This window comes from Neoarius graeffei, chromosome 3, assembly GCF_027579695.1.
Source record: "Neoarius graeffei isolate fNeoGra1 chromosome 3, fNeoGra1.pri, whole genome shotgun sequence".
NCBI classification, from domain to species: Eukaryota; Metazoa; Chordata; class Actinopteri; order Siluriformes; family Ariidae; genus Neoarius; species Neoarius graeffei.
In genome coordinates this window covers 76,404,167-76,425,380 of record NC_083571.1, presented here as the reverse complement: position 1 = coordinate 76,425,380, position 21,214 = coordinate 76,404,167, and the positions used below count along the sequence as shown (strand labels likewise).

The following is a 21,214-nucleotide window of genomic DNA, read 5'->3' as shown; positions in this document are numbered from 1 at the left end:
ATAGATAAGCAGGATTACAATCACTTAGTACCCACAGCCAATGTCATCCCCAGGATTTACGGCACACCAAAAATACATAAACCAGGAACACCATTACGCCCCATAGTAGATAGCATTGGTTCAGTCACATACAACTTATCAAAAGCACTCACCGAAATAATTAAACCATTACTAGGACTCACAGACCAACACTGCAAAAACTCAAAACATCTGGCAGAAGAACTAAAAAACATCAAAATGCAGCAAGATGAAGTTTTCATTTCACATGATGTCATATCTCTTTTCACCAGAACACCCACGGAAGCCACCATACAGATAGTACAAGACAAATTAAAAACAGACAGGACGCTCAAGAAACGTACAAACCTCACCGTACAAGACATCACTCAGCTTCTTCAATTCATCGCCACATCCACATACTTTCAGTTCAGGAATACAATCTACAGACAGAAGGAAGGTTTTGCCATGGGAGACCCACTATCAGCCATCATGTGCGGTTTTTTCATGGAGGATCTGGAGCAAAAAGCACTCACCACAATACCAGCGGAATACAGACCAACACTCTGGAAACGGTATGTGGACGACATATTGGAAAAAGTAAAGAGGGGACACACTCAACAACTCACCGACCATCTTAACACCATAGACAATACCGGCAATATAAAATTCACACATGAAGAAGAAACGGAGCAGTCAATAGCATTTTTGGATTTAAAAATACAACACACAGAAGATGGGGATATCAAAATAAAAGTACACAGAAAACCCACACACACCGACCAATATTTAAACTGGACTTCCGAACACCCCATAATGCACAAAATATCCGTAGTTAGAACATTACATGAACGCACAGCAATAATTACAGATCCACAGGACAAAGAACAGGAGGAACAACATATACAACACGCACTGAAAGCATGTCAATATCCACAATGGGCAATATCCAAAGGGGCGGAACAGGTTAAAAACAACAAAACACAAAAGAAAGAGAAAAAACAAACTAACAAACAAGAACACAGGGGAGTAGTTACATTACCATACATCAGGGGAATAACTGAACGCATTCAAAGAGTAATGAGGAAACACAATGTTAACACACCTGTCAAACCACACACAACACTCCGTCAGATCCTGGTGCATCCCAAAGACAGAATACATCCGGACAACAGATGCAACACCATATATGAGATTCCATGTAAATTATGCAATAAAACTTATATTGGGGAGACAGGAAGGAGTTTCAACACAAGAAAACATGAACATAAGAAAGAGTGCGAAAAGGAGACAGCTACAAGACAAACCCGAACAATAAAAGAAAAGGCACAACAGGAAAATTATAAGTCAGCTATAACAGATCACTGTAAAAGGGAAAATCACATTATGGACTGGGGGAATGCCAGAGTCATCCGCACAGAAGATAACAAACATCAGCGCTGGATCAGGGAGGCCATGGAGATCCGTAAGCGAAGCCCGAGGACCATCAACCGGGATGAGGGAGCATACATGCTCTCCCACACCTGGAGTGCCATCTTGCAGGGGACAAACAGACAGTAGAAGGCGTGACCGACCTGTCAAACCAGACAGGAAGGCCACGCCTTCAGAAACAGCAGCTGATAAAAGATGCGTCACCAATTAACATCCGGTGACACTCTGAGGAAGACGGAAGTTGTACGTCGAAACATGTCAGGTAAACAAACCCAATAAATTAGATGTCTGATAAAAAAGAAAAAAAAAAAACTAACTAGTTTTACACTTTGCCACAGTCCATTTTAAATGAGCCTTGGCCCAGAGAAGACGTCTGCGCTTCTGGATCATGTTTAGATACGGCTTCTTTGAACTATAGAGTTTTAGCTGGCAACGGCGGATGGCACGGTGAATTGTGTTCACAGATAATGTTCTCTGGAAATATTCCTGAGCTCATTTTGTGATTTCCAATACAGAAGCATGCCTGTATGTGATGCAGTGCCGTCTAAGGGCCCGAAGATCACGGGCACCCAGTATGGTTTTCCGGCCTTGACCTTTACACACAGAGATTCTTCCAGATTCTCTGAATCTTTTGATGATATTATGTACTGGAGATGATATGTTCAAACTCTGCAATTTTACACTGTCGAACTCCTTTCTGATACTGCTCCACTATTTGTCGGTGCAGAATTAGGGGGATTGGTGATCCTCTTCCCATCTTTACTTCTGAGAGCCGCTGCCACTCCAAGATGCTCTTTTTATACCCAGTCATGTTAACGACCTATTGCCAATTGACCTAATGAGTTGCAATTTGGTCCTCTAGCTGTTCCTTTAACTTTTCCAGCCTCTTATTGCCCCTGTCCCAACTTTGAGATGTGTTGCTGTCATGAAATTTCAAATGAGCCAATATTTGGCATGAAATTTCAAAATGTCTCACTTTCAACATTTGATATGTTGTCTATGTTCTATTGTGAATACAATATCAGTTTTTGAGATTTGTAAATTATTGCATTCCGTTTTTATTTACAATTTGTACTTTGTCCCAACTTTTTTGGAATCGGGGTTGTATATCCTTTAACCTGGGATTGCACTCTGCATTATCTGAACAGTTCCATGAATGTGGTGCTGTGTGCTCAGCTTTCGCACAATGTCTACTGTCCTACCATTAATTTGAAGTGTGAACTGAAGCAGTGGAGAGATATTTAGCTCCAGCACTACCGTCTCCCACTGACCGATGGAACAACAAGTTGGAGTAATCACATAACATTGAAACAAATTTAGCCCCATTGACCACATCTAACCCTTGCTGGAAATCAAGAACCATCTCAAGGTTTATAAATGCTAACAGTCTTTTTGTCAAGATGTTGGGTGGTTTAGCAATCAAAACACTGCCACAGTGCAGATCTTTATCCAGTTTTCTATTCAGTTTCCTATGGCAGGGATCCTTCACAGGTAAATATACTAAAAAAAAAAAAAAAAAACCCTTATGTAGTCTGGGATTTCCTTCCTACAAGACACTGGTGGCACGGTGGTGTAGTGATCAGCACTGTCGCCTCACAGCAAGGTGGTTCTGGATTCAAGCCCAGTGGCCAATGGGGGCCTTTCTGTGTGGAGTTTGCATGTTCTCCCCGTGTCTGCATGGGTTTCTTCCAGGTGCTCCGTTTTCCCCCACAGTTCAAAAGACATGCAATTAGGTTAACAGGGGGCAGCTATGGCCTGAGGTTGAGCTGAAGTGCCCTTGAGCAAGGCACCTAACCCACAGCTGCTCCCCAGGTGCTGTAGTATAGCTGCTCACTGCTCTGGGTGTATGTGCCCATTGCTTACTTGTGTGTGCACCTGTGTGTTCACTGCTTCAGATGGGTTAAATTTCACTGTATGCTCAAGTCTGTGCTTGAGTGTACATGTGACAAAGGCTTCTTGGCTTGGCATGTAAAGATATTGCTTGCCAAATTAGCTTACAAGTTTACGGTGACTCAAATCAATGAAATTAAAAATTGTGATCATCAGACTGGGTAATCTTTATTTTTCCTTAGCTGTAATTGCATTGTTTAGACAACAAAGTAGCAGAAATAAGTGACTTCACCATAGGTGGAAGTAACATAGCTCTAATGCCTAAACATCTAAAATGGGAAAGAGCTGTTGTGTGACTTAAGAAATCAAAGCTCTCTTTTTACAGACGGCTGAAAGCTGAAGAAAAGAGAAACAAATGAAGGTAGTACAAATGTTCATAAACTTTCTTAATAAAGACCCATTTGTTAATTTTCTTCAATTTCAATAAAATGAATATTTTGGTTAATAGGCTAATATATTTTAACTCTCAACCTTTAAAATGTGGCTAAATAATTACTAATGATTAAAGAAAATAAAACAAAAGGAAAATGTGGGGTTTTTTAAAATAAACTTTATTAAAAAAATATTTCCAAAATATGAATCGAATCCTTAATTGGGTGAACCATTCTTACAGGGAAAAAAAAATGCTATAAAATAAATTTTAGAATCTGGTAAAATTTAGGGGCTCCCCCCGTTTCCTTTTCTTCCCCAGTTTTCCTAGAACAGCCAGACCATGAAGGAGAATTAATAATTCCCAAAACATGGACTAAAAATTGAGTCACCCTTCGCCATCCTCCAACTGATGGCATTTAGAGGAGTGTTAGAGCAGTGATCGCACGGTCTTTGGTCACAGTGGTATTAAATCAGCCACTGGTGAACGTCACGTTATGTGTCCTGAAACCACGGATCTCAACTCAACCACCAAACTTTTCCAAGACGTGTGACAGCAATCAATCAAGGTAGAAAATTGGAGTATAAAGCTGCCTTAAAAAAGGTCATAGGCAATGGTCGGAGGTGAAACGTAGAATATCAACTTTATTGTCTAGAAGAACGACCCAAAAAGCAAAATTCAATCTTCCTGGTGTTTAATTTGCACCCTAAAATTGAATAAAACTGTTAAAATGTACCGTTTTGCCCAATTTCCGAAGGTTTGTTTACATCTCACTTATGCGCACTTTCACCGCCAGGGGACCGTCGTCGTGACATCATTCAAGCCAAACAGACTGGGAGCAGTTCTGTGTTTACCTGCGAACCGAGCACACGTGTACGGACTTTGGTTGTGAGAGAGGTTGTGTCAAATGTCTGAAAGCGATAGCAATTTTGAAGTAGGATGTCTCCAAATTGAATATAGAGAGGTGAAACCATACATGTATGAACCTATGGCTGTTGCGAAGCAATCGGTGAATGTGACTCACTGGTTTGACTGTGCAGCCTCAGAATCGGACAGCGACTCAGCCGATTCTGATTGCGGTGACCCCGGACCTCAACAAGACTCACACCCAAACGATTTATTCTGGTAGTTATGATAAATTCCTACTTTCGTCATAATACTAAATAAGAGCCCTTTTGAAGAATAATTAAACCGCCCTCCCTAGTGGATATAGGTAATGATTACTTGACAGTGCACTGGTAGGCCACATTAGCCTGCCATCCGCGGCATTATACTATTTTTAGCCTACTCTAAGCGAGGAAATATCCCTTCGTCTCATTTCCACAATGATTGTACAGGATCCCTCAGGATTCTTGACTTGTCAATTGCAAGCAAAAGTAAAAATGTTTACCTCCAATCTTCTCCTTTTTGCTTGAGCGTTGCTGCTCCGTTTCTTCTTTGACTGCTTGATTTTGTTTCACACGCACAATCCACTCTCTCCACCTCTTCTCCGCTTCCGGAAAAAGCCAACCCACTCGCTCCGCCTCTTCTCCTCTCTCGGAAAAAGGTAAAAACTTCTTCCTGAACCGGTCCCGTTGTTACAGTTCACTGCACAACAATAAGGCGTGGTTTTTCTTTGGAAATTCCCAAACGCACGTCTGCACTCAAGCTGAACGGCAATGCAAGTAAATGGAAGTGGACTCAACTCAAGCGGTTTGTTTGTCTTGAATGACATCACGCGCCGAGTGGTCACGAAAATCGCAGAACAGAAATTTGCCACGATCCGCACCAACTTATTTTAATTATTACTTATTAACAATGCTTTCTGGGACCAGAAGAAAATTACAGAGGGTTTTTAAACATATAAAAAGTTTCAAGTGCGCATAAATTGAAAACCGTTGCCTATGATCTTTAAATCCCCATAAGGCAAAGAGATATTTGCTAAATCAGTCATCACAAGATCACGTTAAATAACCAAACATGCACGCAGCTGAAAACAAAAAACTGAAATGGGGTCTGGTTAAATAAAACTGCAGAACATCATTCTGGCTCAGACCTCAAGGAGTGGTACATTAGTACAACTTCATTTAGATGATGCGGTTGTACAAGTTTTTATCTGCTAATTACACAGCTTGGGTGTCTTTCTAAGCCGGTCATAAAAAGTAGTTTGTAAAAGGCAAAAGTACAAGGTTGTTCAGACACAAGAGTTCTGCTGATTCTGTGCAAGTTTGATTAGCAAAACTCCAGCAAACACAGAGGGATCAACAGCAGCTTGTTTGCTCAAGTCAGCTCAGGCTCTCGTTTTACCTGAATGTCACAGCAATGAAAAAGTGGCAGGGAATTGCTGAGTGAGAGCAGCTCCAACTGAATAGCCATTCTCTCGCTCTCTCACAGACCCTTATTATAGAGATCCATGATTCAGTGTACTGTGTGCGCATGCCGAGATGCTTTTCTGTTCACCGTGGTTGTAAAGTGTGTTGAGAGTTACTATAGCCTTCCTGAACCAGCCTGGCCACCCCTTCTGATTTTTCTCATCAGATCACCTGCAGAACTGCTGCTCACTGGATGGTTTTTTTTGCACCATCCTGTGTAAACTCTACAGACTGTTGTGTGTAAAATTCCCAGGAGATTTTCTGAAATACTCAAACCAGCCCACCTGGCACCAAGATCAATGCCACAGTTAAAGTCACAGAAATTATCCACAGCTTTCCTGCGAGAGACAACGGGGGTTGTCATGACACCCGCTTCTCCTGGATGCCGGTCTTTGATTTCCAGTTTATCCAAGCAGCTGAGGCTGAGTGAGCCGAATGTAGCCGAGCGGAGCTAGCTACAACAACCATGCTTTAGTCAGAGGATAACGTCTTTTTAAATGATGCCTTTTTCTGGTTCAACATGTGCCGTCAGGTGCACAAACAACTTGCGAAAGCTTAAAGATTTTATGAATGGAATCTGTTTTGAGCACAAACAGACTTGCAAGACGTGTTGTCCAGCACCATGTACTCATCTGTACATGCGATTCCTGCCTTTCCACTGCATTTTGGACCTGTAATTGTTGTTTAGATATTGTACATTAGTTAAAAATGTAAATTTAAAAAAAAAAAAAGTATTTATTCAAAGCGACCATCAATAAGTCCATGTAGCCTCAGTAGCCAAGAGAATCCAAGAGCAACCAGTGCTGAAGTACTAGTGTAAACAAAGAACCTACAAATACCATCCAATATCTGGAATGGTCAGGGTAGTTAAGAAGTTGAAGCTCGGACAAAAACAGACCAGGAATTATTTAAATATGGTATGTTGAATGTTTCCAAAGTTTGACAGCATTAAAATTGTTCGTCTATGCTTCTCTCCTAGCTTTTGCTTCTTGAGCCTATATGGTATTTAGCAGACGCTTTTGTCCAAACCGACTTACAATATATAAAAACAATACATTAGTAAACCAATACAAATCGCTCTACTCCGACATAGCCTACCTTCCAGATGATAGCTGCTGAATGACTGCAGAATTTCCCTTTTTTGCACTGGCTAGGCTCAACCTCAGCCTTTAAGCAAACAAACTCACCCTCTTTTACACATAATTTTGCCAATTTTATTACTGTGCAGATAATTGTATGCCTCCATGCTTTTGTAGTTCCTTAGCTCCTCACCATCAATGCCCTCACTAAGAATAAAGTAATTGACAACGTCAACGTAGCTGACGTCAGGCCACAACTTCATGTCACTTATCCATTCTGTGAGGGTACACAGACAGGGCACTTTGTATTATCCCCAGAGCATGTCAGAAAATCAGACCCGTGTAACCATCTTCTAGCCATCTTTGAACTTAACTACATTGTAGTTTACGTTAGCTACAAACACGCAGTGGAGCGGAAGAAAGATCCCGGCTACCGCTACAATGCAGCAATGAATCATGGGAAAGGTCAGCATTCGGGAAAGTTGCGGATACTTTATCTTTGTGATGTGAATGTAACGCAAAGCTCTTGACATGTATCTGTAGGATTTGATGCATTGTGCTGCTGCCACATGATTGGCTGATTAGATAACTGCAGGTGTACATGTATTCCTATTAAAAAAAGAAGTGTATATACTGTATAGAAGAAACCTTTATAGGGATAAATAGTATAATGGATATTTGAAAAACACTGACTGTAGTGTGTAGCTGTGCAAGTTAGCAGATGGAGACTCGTGTTCAATATTTGATGACTGAATTCCCCAATACACTGATGTTTAGTGCTCACTTTCTGCTTCAGTGACAAATCACTCATCTGGGAGAACATAAATGTAATAACCATACTGAAGACAGCAGTAACCATTCTTTGAGTAAGCTCATCGTCCATAAACCATTTCTGTGATCAAATCTTTAGCCCAAAACACACAGCTACAATGCTAAAATTAACGATAACGCTGCTGTTCCTCAGTCCCCACGTCTTACAAACATGTTTTATGATCATGTTATGCCAAGTTAAAGCTTCGAGCATCAAACCAGATGATCCTGTTTAGAAGAAATCAACAGATTGCTTTGCACCTCTAAAAACACCCACAGCCAGAAAAGCCGACCACAGAAATCCGACACCTACGTACCGGTGGACTTCCATTTTCGAAGACACTGTGCATCTTTCATTCAGGATGTAGCCAGACAACTTGCAGTGCGTTGGAGGCTGGAGCTGCATGGCTCACCCCCAGAAGCCCCAGCGCTGCGGATTCAGTCCTGATCACACTCGCCTATTCATTGCCTTCTCCTGCTCAGAATGCATCGGTGATTCATTATTTAGAGACGGGCGCAAGTCAATGGTGCCTCTCCATGCTGCTCGCGTACACAGTCCCACATTTCACTGTGTCGGATGGTAACCTGGCAACAGGCATTTGAGCACTCACAGTTGTTAACGACATTCACGTTGGGGGAAGATGAATGCGCTACACTGTTATAACTACTTTTTTATATATATATATATATATATATATATATATATATATATATATATATATATATATATATATATATATATATATAAACACATTACACACACCTCCTCTCCACACCCTTGCCCTTTCTCCTTCCTTTGCTTCCCCCCCTCCTCTTCCACCCCCGCTCTCCTCAGACCCCTCATATCAGTGGTGAATCACATTTCCCCAGCAATGCAATGCATTCTCTTTAGTAGTCACTGGAGTACAGCATTCAAATCCATTCATTGGATCACTCTCTCACACAAAATAAATAAATATTGCAAAAACGTCATGTAACCTAAGAGATAGTGTCCTTTAATCCAGCAGCTACTCCTCACCAGACATTAAATACAACAGAGCAAAGTAAATGAGGGACAGAACCCAACTGCCACTTTATATACATTGTTCATGTAATATCTACCGTCAGTCACCTACATGTTGCAATATGGCATTTCCCTGCTTGTGAGTTAAGCTAAATAGCTCTACCTTGGCAGAAAGCTGCCTGCATATTTACAGAGAATTCTCCATGGGATAGATGCATTCCAGGGTTTTATTATTGAGCATGTTGTAAAGTATTATATAAGGAGAACAGTCCTAGTTATGACTAGACTCCATGTGAAGCAATGGGAGACCCAAAAGACAACAATTACAAGAACAATTTTCAGAGCTGTACAGAAATTGATCAAGTAATAAACAAGGAAACGACACCAACACCAGTGCAGACGTCTGCAACGAGCCGCGTGCTGACTACACATTTACCTAAGGTATCGAAAGCCACCTGCACCTATAGGGTACCAGTGAGTAGGCAGGTCAGAGAGAGGTGTGTGAATGTGGGAGATTTGGAGCTCAAAGTGAGCAGCACACATGGTACAGAGGAGGATGATGGCAATACCTCTGCTCCAAACTCGGAATCACAGTGGGATAAAGTGCAATATTGGCATAGATGAAGGAAGGAGCAGCTTCATGTAATGCGACATGACAACCTGCTCACAAACAAATATGAAACACAGCGCTCTGGAAAAAATTAAGAGACCACTTAAATTTTTCTTAAAATCAGCATCTCTATGTATGGCAGCCATTTCATTCTAATGACAGTGCTGGAATTCCAACACAAACGCACTTCATTTTACTTAATGAGGTACTGATTTGGTGATCACCTGAACCAAATCTTATTTAAGAAGCAAAAGTACTTAAAACACAACACCCCACACTATCCTTTTGCAATAGGACCAGTTTGGATAGCCAAAAACATTGCTAATAGTACCTTCTTTTTTTAAAATATATATTCCAATTAAATTTATCTAGTCATCATGTCAAAAGAGTTAAAAAGAAAAGTTGAGTGAGAAAAAGATATTCAATTCTGGCTTTACTGACCGAGGGATACAGCGAGTGTCAGGTTGCGTCCATCCTCAATTTCAAAAGACGGCAGTTCATGAGAACAAGGTCAAGCAGCAGACATTGGGGACAGCAAAGTTAGACTGGCAGAAGGCGAAAAGGACTCTCCACTGACTGGGATGATCGTCAACTCCTTTGAATGTCAGTCACTCAACAACCGTAGGAAGACAACAACGACAAAAAGAATGGCAAATGGCAGCTGGGGTTAAGTGCAGAGCAAGGACGGTTCCAAACAGGCTCCTCCGGGTGGGGTTAAAGTGCATATTCTGGACCAATTTTGTTTTTTTTTTTAAATATGAAATTGTGTCCCTTTACACACTCATCCAGAAGGGTAATTTTGCACAAGGCCATCTGTCTACAGCAGAAAAAAATAAAACGCGTCTGGAAAAATCCCAAGGGAGTCTGGAGCCAGATTCGTGACGTTACCTGCGGAAGTGCCAGCAGGCTGCGCGAGCTTTGCACAGTTTCAGTGCACAGCCTGTGTAGACCAAGCGCTCCCATTTCTCTCTCATTGTCCGGTCTTTTGGGAAATGATGAGTACTAATCCCATCAAAATTGGTGTTGCTACACCCTCCTACGATACATCTGTTAACCATTTTAATAATTACGTGATGACGTTGAAGAAATTTGCAGAAAACCACCAGGCCGTTTTCTCATAAACAAACCAGCACTGACATAGGATTTAGAGGGAGGCATCCCGCACGCGACGTCACAAAAATCAATGTTTCCTGGGAAATCCAAATGCCAAAAGTTTTTTTCAGAGGCAGACCAATTCGTCTCAAATGGCTTGATTTCAACTGAATTTTTCTGGTATTGCACAAGGTAAAAAAAATTGCACAAAATGCAAAAATGTGACAGATATTTGACCAAAGTTTAATATAAAATAGAATTACATTGAACTTGCTCCTGAATTTACCTGTGATATGCACTTTAAAAAGTCATGCAGAGGTTTGCTAAAGACCATAAGGACTGGAGTACGGTCATCTCTGAGTCTAGTTTTCAGCTCCCCCACAAAGTCAGGTCAATCAAGGTATGGATGGAGGACCACAAGATCAAGACCCTGTCATGGCCAGCCCAATCTCCAGACCTGAACCCAATTAAAAACCTTTGAAATGTGATCAAGAGAAAGATGGAGGTCACAAGCCATCAAACAAAGCTAAAAACTGTTTGAATTTTTGCATCAGGAGTGGCATTATTTATTTAAAAAAAAAAAAAAAGGGTCACCCAAGAGCAATGTTAAAGACTGGTGTTGAGCATGCCAAGACCCATGAAAGCTGTGATTAAATGTCAGGGATATTCCACCAACTACTGATTTCTGAACTCATCCCAAGTTCAAACATTAGTATTGTGTTGAAAATTTAATATGATCTTGATTTCTATGCATTATTCAAGATCTGAGAAAACCTTCATCTTTGTCATTTTCTGCAATGAAATGCTCCAAGTGACAATATTTTTCTGAGGAATTTGGGGGAAACATCAGTAGTTTATGGAACAAAACAAAAATGTCCATATTCCTCAAAAACACACACACACACACACACACACACACACACACACACACACACGCTCAAAAGTTTGCGAACTCTTTAGAATTTCCTATATATTTCTGCATAAATATGACCTAAAACATAATCAGGTTTTCACAAGTCCTAAAAGTAGATAAAGAGAACCCAGTTAAACAAATATTATACTTGGTCATTTATTTATTGAGGAAAATGACCCAATATTACACATCTGTGAGTGGCAAAAGTATGTGAACCTGTAGGATTAGCAGTTATTTTGAAGGTGAAATTATGGCCCTTTTCCACTACCCTTTTTCAGCTCACTTCAGCCCGACACGGCTCGCGTTTCGACTACCTCAGAACAGCACGACTCAGCTCGCTTCAGCCCTGCTTAGCACCCAAAACTCGCACGGTTTTGGAGTGGGGCTGAAGCGAGCCAAACCGAGCTGAGTGAGGCTGGGGGCGTGAGCAGACACTCCCCTGTGCACTGATTGGTGAGGAGGAGTGTCCTCACATGCCCACACATGCCCCGCGAGCACGCTGGGATCTGTAAACACCGTAAACCCGGAAGAAGAAGAATTACGAATTACGAGAATTTCTGAAGCCTTATGCGCCTCGCCTCATCTATACGCTCTTGCCAGTATCTGTTGGCGTTGTCGGTGATAAGGTATTAGGCAGAGACCCGTCCACCCGTAAATTTGACGGGCAATTGCCGATTTCAACGGGCAAGTATACACACAGACGGATACTGAAACGGACGATAATGCCGAAAATTTTCGCACATGAATACTCCCACATGTCATCCGATAAATCCAGTTATGTTCCGCCCACACACGGACTGGCCATCGGGAGTAGCGGGAGTTTTCCCGGTGGGCTGGTGGTTCAGCGTGGGCCGGCGGAGAAAAAAAAAAAAAAACAGTTGCGCGCTGGCCTTTAATATGATAAGCAATGTTAACAGTTTCTTTAACAAACTGTTAACATTGCTTATTACAGTTGCGCGCTGGCCTTTAATATGATAAGCAATGTTAACAGTTTGTTAAAGAAACTGTTAACATTGCTTATCATATTAAAGGCCAGCGCGCAACTGTTTTTTTTTTTTTTTTTTCTCCGCTGGCCCACACTGAACCACCGGCCCACTGGGAAAACTCCCGCTACTCCCGATGGCCAGTCCGTGTGTGGTTCCGCCATCATTTACAAATCGTAAGAAACACAGTTTAATACGAAAAATACTGAAAACTTGAAATGAAAAATCAGAATATTTCATCGCTTCCGCCATTTTGGCCCGCACTGAATCTTGTAACATGCGGACTGAATAAATCGCGAATTCTGATTGGTCGAAAATTGCCAAACACCCTGCGTTGTAGTTTCCTCTTTCTTGGCGGGAGAACCGCATTTTTTTTTTGCTGACTCACTCTTCTGGATCAAGATGAATCCCAACAAACGCCCCAAATTGAATGTGACAAAAACTGATTCGTTTTTCCACAAAAAGACAGAAAAGGTATGTGTGATACATTGATTAACAAGGGGGGTTCATTGGGGTATGGTAAAATAGAATACTGTTGGTTTTTTTTTTTTATTAAATACTGTAACTAGATCAAAAGATTATATACAATTCATTGTTGTTTATTTTCTTTTCACTTTTGTTACCAAATCAAACACCATACATACATCTGATACATTCAGGAGTGAAACTGAAAAAAATACAAAGTAAAAATATGCAATATTTCTGATCAAAAATTACACGCCATTTCACCCTGAAAATGTCCTAGAATGCAGGAAATGAAGTCTAAATTTCAAAAATTTTCTGGGGGGGCATGCCCCCGGACCCCCCTAGAGGGACTTCGCGCCTGCGGCGCTCGTCTTCGCACCTGCGGCGCTTATCAGGATTATATAAAATATTATTTTTGACTGGTAAATTTCTTTTTCTGCCTAATACCCTAGTCGGTGACAACAAGCCACAGCACCAAGACCAGCAACACTAACGACTCCATGTCCTCCATGTTTATTGTTTACTATCCGGGTCATGAGACTACCGCTTAAAAGATCACTGATGTCACTGTTTACGCCGCTTAACGACATCACGTGACGTCCACCCACTTTCGCTAACTCCACCCAATGTGTCCACCCACTTCCAGCCAGCAAGGTTCAGCGCGGTTGTAGTCGAAATGCAACTCCAATAGCCCCACTCAGCCCAACTCAGCACGGCACGGCTCAGCCCGACTCAGCCGCGTTTGTAGTGGAAAAGCGGCATTAGAGTCAGGTGTTTTCAACCAATGGGATGACAATCAGGCATGAGTGGGCACCGTTTTATTTAAAGAACAGGGATCTATCAAAGTCTGATCTTCACAACACGTTTGTAAAAGTGTATCATGGCACAAACAAAGGAGATTTCTGAAGATCTCAAAAAAAAAAAAAAAAAAAAAAAAAAAAAAAAAAAAAGCATTGTTGATGTTCATCAGGCTGGAAAAGGTTACAAAACCATCTCTATAGAGTTTGGATTCCACCAATCCACAGTCAGACAGATTGTGTACAAACGGAGGAAATTCAAGACCATTGTTACCCTCCCCAGGAGTGGTCGACGAACAAAGATCACGCCAAGAGCAAGGCGTGTAATAGTCAGTGAGGTCACAAAGGACCCCAGGGTAACTTCTAAGCAACTGAAGGCCTCACTCACATTAGCCAATGTTCATGAGTCCACCATCACCAGGAGAACACTGAACCACAATGGCGTGCATGGGTTGCAAGGAGAAAGCCACTACTCTCCAAAAAAAATAAAAAAATAAAAAAATAAAAATAAAAACCATTGCTGCTCGTCTGCAGTTTCCTTAAGATCACGTGGACAAGCCAGAAGGCTATTGGAAAAATGTTTTGTAGACAGAAGAGACCAAAATAGAACTTTTCGGTTTAAATGAGAAGCATTATGCTTCTCATTTAAACCAAAAAGTTCTTGCACTGCTTGGCCATGTGGTGCAAGGACAACAATCTCCGTCTGAACGTGGAGAAGATGAAGGAGATTGTTGTGGATTTCAGGAGAGAGCACACCCAGCATGCTCCACTATCTATCGACGGTGCTGCAGTGGAGAGAGTGAGCAGCACCAAGTTTCTGGGTGTGCACATCTCTGAAGACCTGTCCTGGAGCAACAACACCCCATCACTGGCCAAAAAAGCCCAACAGCGTCTGTACTTCCTCCGCAAACTGAGGAGAGCAGAGCCCCGGCCCCCATCATGCACACATTCTACAGAGGCACCATCGAGAACATCCTGACCAGCTGCGTCACCGTGTGGTACGGCGCCTGCACCGTGTCCTGCTGCAAGACTCTGCAGCGCATCGTTAGAGCAGCTGAGAGGATCATTGGTGTCTCTCCCTTCTCTTATGGATATTTGTAACTCCCACCTCACCCGCAAAGCCATCAGGATTGCAGGTGACCCCACCCACCCATCTCACAGCCTCTTCAGTCTGCTGCCGTCGGGGAGGAGACTGCGGAGTCTCCGGGCCAAAACCAGCAGGCTCAAGAACAGTTTCTTTCACCAGGCAGTCAGGAGGCTCAACTCCCTCCCTGTTCTGCCCCTCCTCTGCCCCCTGCCACAGATTCTGCTCGCACATCCCCCTGCCCCCCCTTCAGCATCTGACATGTCATCCTCACAGTCCCCCCCCCCAACACACATACCAGTATCTCATCGTTCATTAACACACTGAACTCAGGGACTGCACATTTCACTTCACCTCACTCATTTCCACTATTCCACACTACCTCACCTTAACAGCTGCTAGTTTGTTTACACTGCTTATTTCATGTTTCATGTTTACCTGCTATACCTCAAGTGCCCTTGACTGTTTTGTTTATTTGCACCAATTTATGTGCGTGTGTATGAGTGTTTGTCTAGTTCATATCTAGAGTGTTTATACTGTTTATATTGTCTGAGTGTTTAGTCTGTGTGTAGTTCTTATCTAGTGTTTATACTGTTTATATTGTTTGAGTGTTTAGTCTATGTCTAGTTCCTATCTAGAGAGTGTTTATACTGTTCATATTGGTTTTTTTTTTCAATTATTTTATTTATTGCATTGCCTGTTTGCACCGTGGGTCAGAGAGGACTGATATTTCATCTGTGCTAAAGTTGACTTGACTTGATTATGTCTGGAGAAAGGAAAAAAAAAAAAAAGACACAGCATTCCAGCATAAGAACCTTATCCGATCTGTGAAGAACAACTTTTATTCTTCACCACACACTTGTGAAATTCCTCTCTGCATTTAACCCATCTGAAACAGTGAACACACACACACACACACACACACACACACACACAAAAGCAATGAGCGCGCACACAAACCCAGAGCAATGGGCAGCCATGCTAACAGCACCCAGGGAGCAGTTAGGAGTTAGGTGCCTCGCTCAAGGGCACCTCAGCCCAAAGCCGTCCCATATTAACCTAACCGCATGTCTTTGAACTGTGGAGGAAACCGGAGCACCCAGAGGAAACCCACACAGACACGGGGAGAACATGCAAACTCCACACAGAAAGGCCCCCACCAGCCGCTGGGCTCGAACCCAGAACCTTCTTGCTGTGAGGCGACCCTGCTAACCACTTACACCACCGTGCGACCCGTGAAACATGGTGGTGGTAGTAGTATCATGGTTTGGGCCTGTTTTGCTGCATCTGGGCCAGGACAGCTTGCCATCATTGATGGAACAACGAATTCTGAATAATACCAGCAAATTCTAAAGGAAAATGTCAGGACATCTGTCCATGAACTGAATCTCAAGAGAAGGTGGGTCATGCAGCAAGACAACGACCCTAAGCACACAAGTCATTCTACCAAAAATGGTTAAAGAATAAAGTTAATGTTTTGGAATGGCCAAGTCCTGACCTTAATCCAATGGAAATGTTGTGGAAGGACCTGAAGCGAGCAGTCCATGTGAAGAAACCCACCAACATCCCAGAGTTGAAGCTGTTCTGTACAGAGGAATGGGCTAAAATTCCTCCAAGCCGGTGTGCAGGACTGATCAACAGTTACCAGAAACATTTAGTTGCAGTTATTGCTGTACAAGGGGGTCACACCAGATACTGAAAGCAAACGTTCACATACTTTTGCCACTCACAGATCTGTAATATTGGATTTTCCTCAAATAAATGACCAAGAAATAATATTTTTGTCTCATTTGTTTAACTGGGTTCTCTTTATCTAGTTTTAGGGCTTGTGTGAAAATCTAATTATGTTTTAGGTTATATTTATGCAGAAATAAAGAAAAAACTCTAAAGGTTTCACAAACTTTCAAGCACCAGTGTGTGTTATATATAAACACACACACTTCTAGAATTTGGGATACATTTCACATCTCCAAGATAAATCTTTTATTTTCCAAAAAAGAAATCTTTATTGAAATCAGTTTTGAACAATAATGCAAACGATGACAAACTTTCACCAACAGCAATGCTTGATGTACATTTTAGACCCAATCTGTCCATAAAACATTAACTAAACAAATCCCACCCCCCACATTATTGGCTGTCTTTGACTACTGATTCATATGTTCAACTTAAATAAACATGAAGTGACTGTTAGACTGAATCTGTTTTTGGGGCTTATTCTATTCACTGTTATAAAGTCAATTTTCTGCATTATGTGAAATTTCAGTAATTAAAAAAAAAAAAAATTCCAATGTTCTTATCAGCTCTCAACTCTGTTATAAAACTGTATAAAATCCAAAATTTTATTATTATTATTATTATTATTATTATTAATACATACGCATGACACCTACACCGAGAAATGCCACTTCCTCTGGCAAGAAACTTCAGAAAGGCAATGAGGCATGTTATGCTTCTTCTCTCATTAATATGAACAAAATGTTCAGTAGATTATTCATTCATCAAATCAGTTATTGCAATATTGGAGTGAATCTCACTCATTTTTTAAAACACAATGATTAAAAGAAAACCCAGTTATGTAGATAGATGACAAACTATCGATTCATGCAAATAATCGAAAATAAGGGAGTTCACACAACCAAGATATCCATCTCCGAAAGTCAAGTTTCTCTGCAGAATGGACGATTTCATGGAGGCCGCCATTGAAAATATTTTAACCAATCAGAAAAAAAAAAAACCCGGATTGTTTCCAGCAATGCTCTGACGTCATTTGAGCGCAAGACACGGAAGCTCCACATAGCGAGTAAGACTTGAAGCTGCCCCTGGCTGGAGATTATTTCATTAAAAGTTTGTATAATAATAATAATAATAATAATAATAATAATAAACAACAACAACAACTACTATTATTATTATTATTATTATTATTAATAATTTCAATTTCTCTAACAAAAAAAGTGGAGGGGCAAATATACTGACTAATAAACAGCAAAGAAAGAGTGAACAGCTGATGTACTCCTATGTGACTGAATGGGGGGAGGCAACTTTTCATATTTATATCCCCGGTACAAGTAGTGCTGCCGTGACAGCCTCATTCCGCAGACTGTAACCTTGCTAGACTACCTACAAACAGATCTGCATACAATCTGACTTACCTCAATCTGTTGAAGAGGCAAGTGCGCGAGTTTTTACACATTCCTGCAGCATAAGCACTTGTTAGCACGCTTATGGCCCTTTTCCACTACCCTTTTTCAGCTCGCTTCAGCCCGACACGGCTCGCGTTTCGACTACCAAAGAACAGCACGACTCGGCTCGCTTCAGCCCTGCTTAGCCCCTAAAACTCGCACCGTTTTGGAGTGCGGCTGAAGCGAGCCAAAGCGAGCCGAGTGAGGCTGGGGGCATGAGCAGACACTCCCCTGTGCACTGATTGGTGAGGAGGAGTGTCCTCACATGCAAACACACGCCCCGCAAGCACGCTGGGATCTGTAAACACCGTAAACCCGGAAGAAGAAGAATTACGAATTACGAGAATTTCTGAAGCCTTATGCGCCTCGCCTCATCTATACGCTCTTGCCAGTATCTGTTGGCGTTGTCGGTGACAACAAGCCACAGCACCAAGACCAGCAACACTAACGACTCCATGTTTATTGTTTACTATTCGGGTCGTGAGACTACCGCTTAAAAGCTCACTGATGTCACTGTTTGCGCTGCTTAACGACATCACGTGACGTCCACCCACTTTCGCTAACTCCACCCAATGTGTCCACCCACTTCCAGCCAGCACGGTTCAGCGCGGTTGTAGTCGAAATGCAACTCCAACAGCCCCACTCAGCTCAACTCAGCCCAACTCAGCACGGCACGGCTCAGCCCGACTCAGCCGCGTTTGTCATGGAAAAGCGGCATTAGCATGCTCTCGACTCGTTCATGAAAAACTCTCTCGTCAAGACAGGCTAGCCTACTGTAATTACCATAGTAGACAGTCCAACCCCTGCGGCAACGTAGAAAGAGGGTAAACAAACACTGCTTTACACAGCTCATGTACTCAAAACATCTTGAAGAAAAAAACTGTTTCATTCAAACAACTCTAATACACTGGCATTAGGAATACGGTACAAGCCAGCACTGAATCCAGATGCGGTTCCCAAAAACTGGCCAAAAAGCAGAAAAGACAAATGAGAACACAGTCAGTAGTCCACAAAAGAGAAGTTCAAAGGGTAAGAAAACACTTATGGCTTCCCTAACTTTTTTTTTTTTTAATAAGTGCGATATGCTATTTTGAGTTCCTTTGGGCATAAATGTAATAATTGCTGATGCAGCTAAGCAGCTTGATGTTTGTTGGGCGTCTTGCTTTGATTTAGTGTTGTCAAAAAAAAAAAGCCTCGGTAATGACAAACAAACTCCTCTATAAATATTGCTCACTTGTGTGTAACTAATTGATATGGTTATGCTTGTTTATCATCATCGTTATTTGTGTCAATGTTCGAAGTACTCGAGGAAGTCAGTGAAGAAATGTCACTGGCACTATGGTCCATTCTGTCGAATATGGCCGTGTATTGTAAAATGATGTCACACTTTGCGGAAACCATTCAAAGTTCTTTTAGGTACACAGGAATTTGTTTGTGGAATAGCCGACCTTGATCACTGCAATCTAGTCGTGATCATTTTAAGAAATGGGTGAAACAGTTTTTATGGAGTAAATTCCAAACCCAGTTTTATCATGTGTATATAACTAATTTTTAATCATTTTGGTGCCATTTCTGTAATCTAGTCGTAATTACGGTTTGCATTTTTTTATGACCATCATTGTTTATATAATTGTCAATTTATTATTGCCTCTTATATTTTGTTTCCTGCTGTCATCAAGAGGACCACATTGGAAATAAGTGCATTTTATACTTTGTGTTGTCCTTGGTGCCATTTATACTGCATCTTTTACATGTATGAATTTTACCAAATAAATCCATACCATACCAGCAGCTCGGGTGTTTCTGGCAATATTTCTGCCTTTTTTCATACAAGTGCATCATCCTGTAATGTTTACATGAATCCTGTGTAGTACAGCAGTGTTTGTTTACCCTCTTTCTGCATTGCCATGGGGGTTGGGGACTGTGTACTATGATAATTATGGTAGGCTAGCCTGGGGACGTCTCGAAGTTTTTCATGAATGAGTCGAGAGCATGCTAAGCATGCTAATGAGTAGTATAACGCATAGTCTCAGCCTTGTTTTACAGGTAAAAAGTGTTCAGGTTTGTACATAAGTCAGGGTTGCAGCTCATTAATACACTATTTCAGATGTATAGTGGAAAATAAATAAGCTTAAAAATTAGACCCATACGACATTGTCACCTTATTAGACCTTTTGCTTTGCCCCTTCAGTACTGAAGTATACACTCAGCCTTGCGCCCAAATGACGTCACACATCGCCCTTCCAACACGCAACATGGCAGCCTCCTGGTGGCATTAGAGCAGCTATACAAAAACGCTCATAACTTTCTTATAAATGGTCAAAACATGCCTGAAACTTTTCTTACGGGCTTTCAATATTACAAGCTACCAACCCATACATGTATTGACCGCATTTTCTATTCCTTTAAAATCCAGCTTTTGTGCATGCCATGTGGCAGCTAGTTTGAGGTTAGCATGTGGAGTTAAGACACAAAATGGTGGAATGTCAATTCTTATCGTTAATTCTGTTAGTGGATTGCCCAGTTTAACAATAACAGAGTTGACAAAGACTAAGAGTAACACTTGAAATGTACCTGCAATTAAAGAATGGGCTATACATCATCTATTACGCTGCTGCATGATGGCTACCAACCATGTTAGACACGCAGAACTACTGCATCTTCTAAATCTGCTACTCAAGGAAGGGACTTCTAAAAAATAAAAAATAAAAAAAAGCCAAACTATAAGGCTTTGCTCCTGATAAGTTATCTTTAACCCAACAAAATCCTTGCTGTCTGCGTGGTACAACCATAAGAACGTTTAGTATCAAAGACATACTGGGTTCAAAGTGCTTTATTAATTGGAGATTTACTTTGGAAAGTATGAGGTATATGTTTGGTCAGAATGAAGACATCACTCTCTGACCCTTTAATCACCAATTACTAACAGGATATGAATCAAGTATGTGGGCAGAATCCTGCATGTCCTCATTTTAACTGATCAGAGCATGATGACTTGATTCCTCAGATGATTGTCGGTAGCCAGAACTCAACCCCACAAAGTGACACAAAATTGATTTTCTACTGCAGCATTATCCAAGGGTGCAGACATTTTTTTTTCCTTTTCTCTCCGTGCTTCCACGGAAGGCGGTCGCATTTTCTGCTGTCCCTCTCC

General features: G+C 41.5%; 1 protein-coding gene across 4 annotated transcripts in view; it reads right to left on the bottom strand.

The window, feature by feature from the left end:
* enah (ENAH actin regulator) overlaps positions 1 to 21,214 on the bottom strand; it is a 177,524-nt gene that overhangs the window by 115,293 nt on the left and 41,017 nt on the right. The window contains exon 1 of one of the 4 annotated variants that reach the window (XM_060917363.1): positions 5,079 to 5,151. The exons of the other annotated variants lie outside the window; for them this stretch is intronic. The gene's annotated coding sequence lies outside the window, so the exon portion shown is untranslated. Of the gene's footprint in view, positions 1 to 5,078; positions 5,152 to 21,214 lie in introns of those variants that run through there. 4 annotated transcript variants of the gene reach the window in all.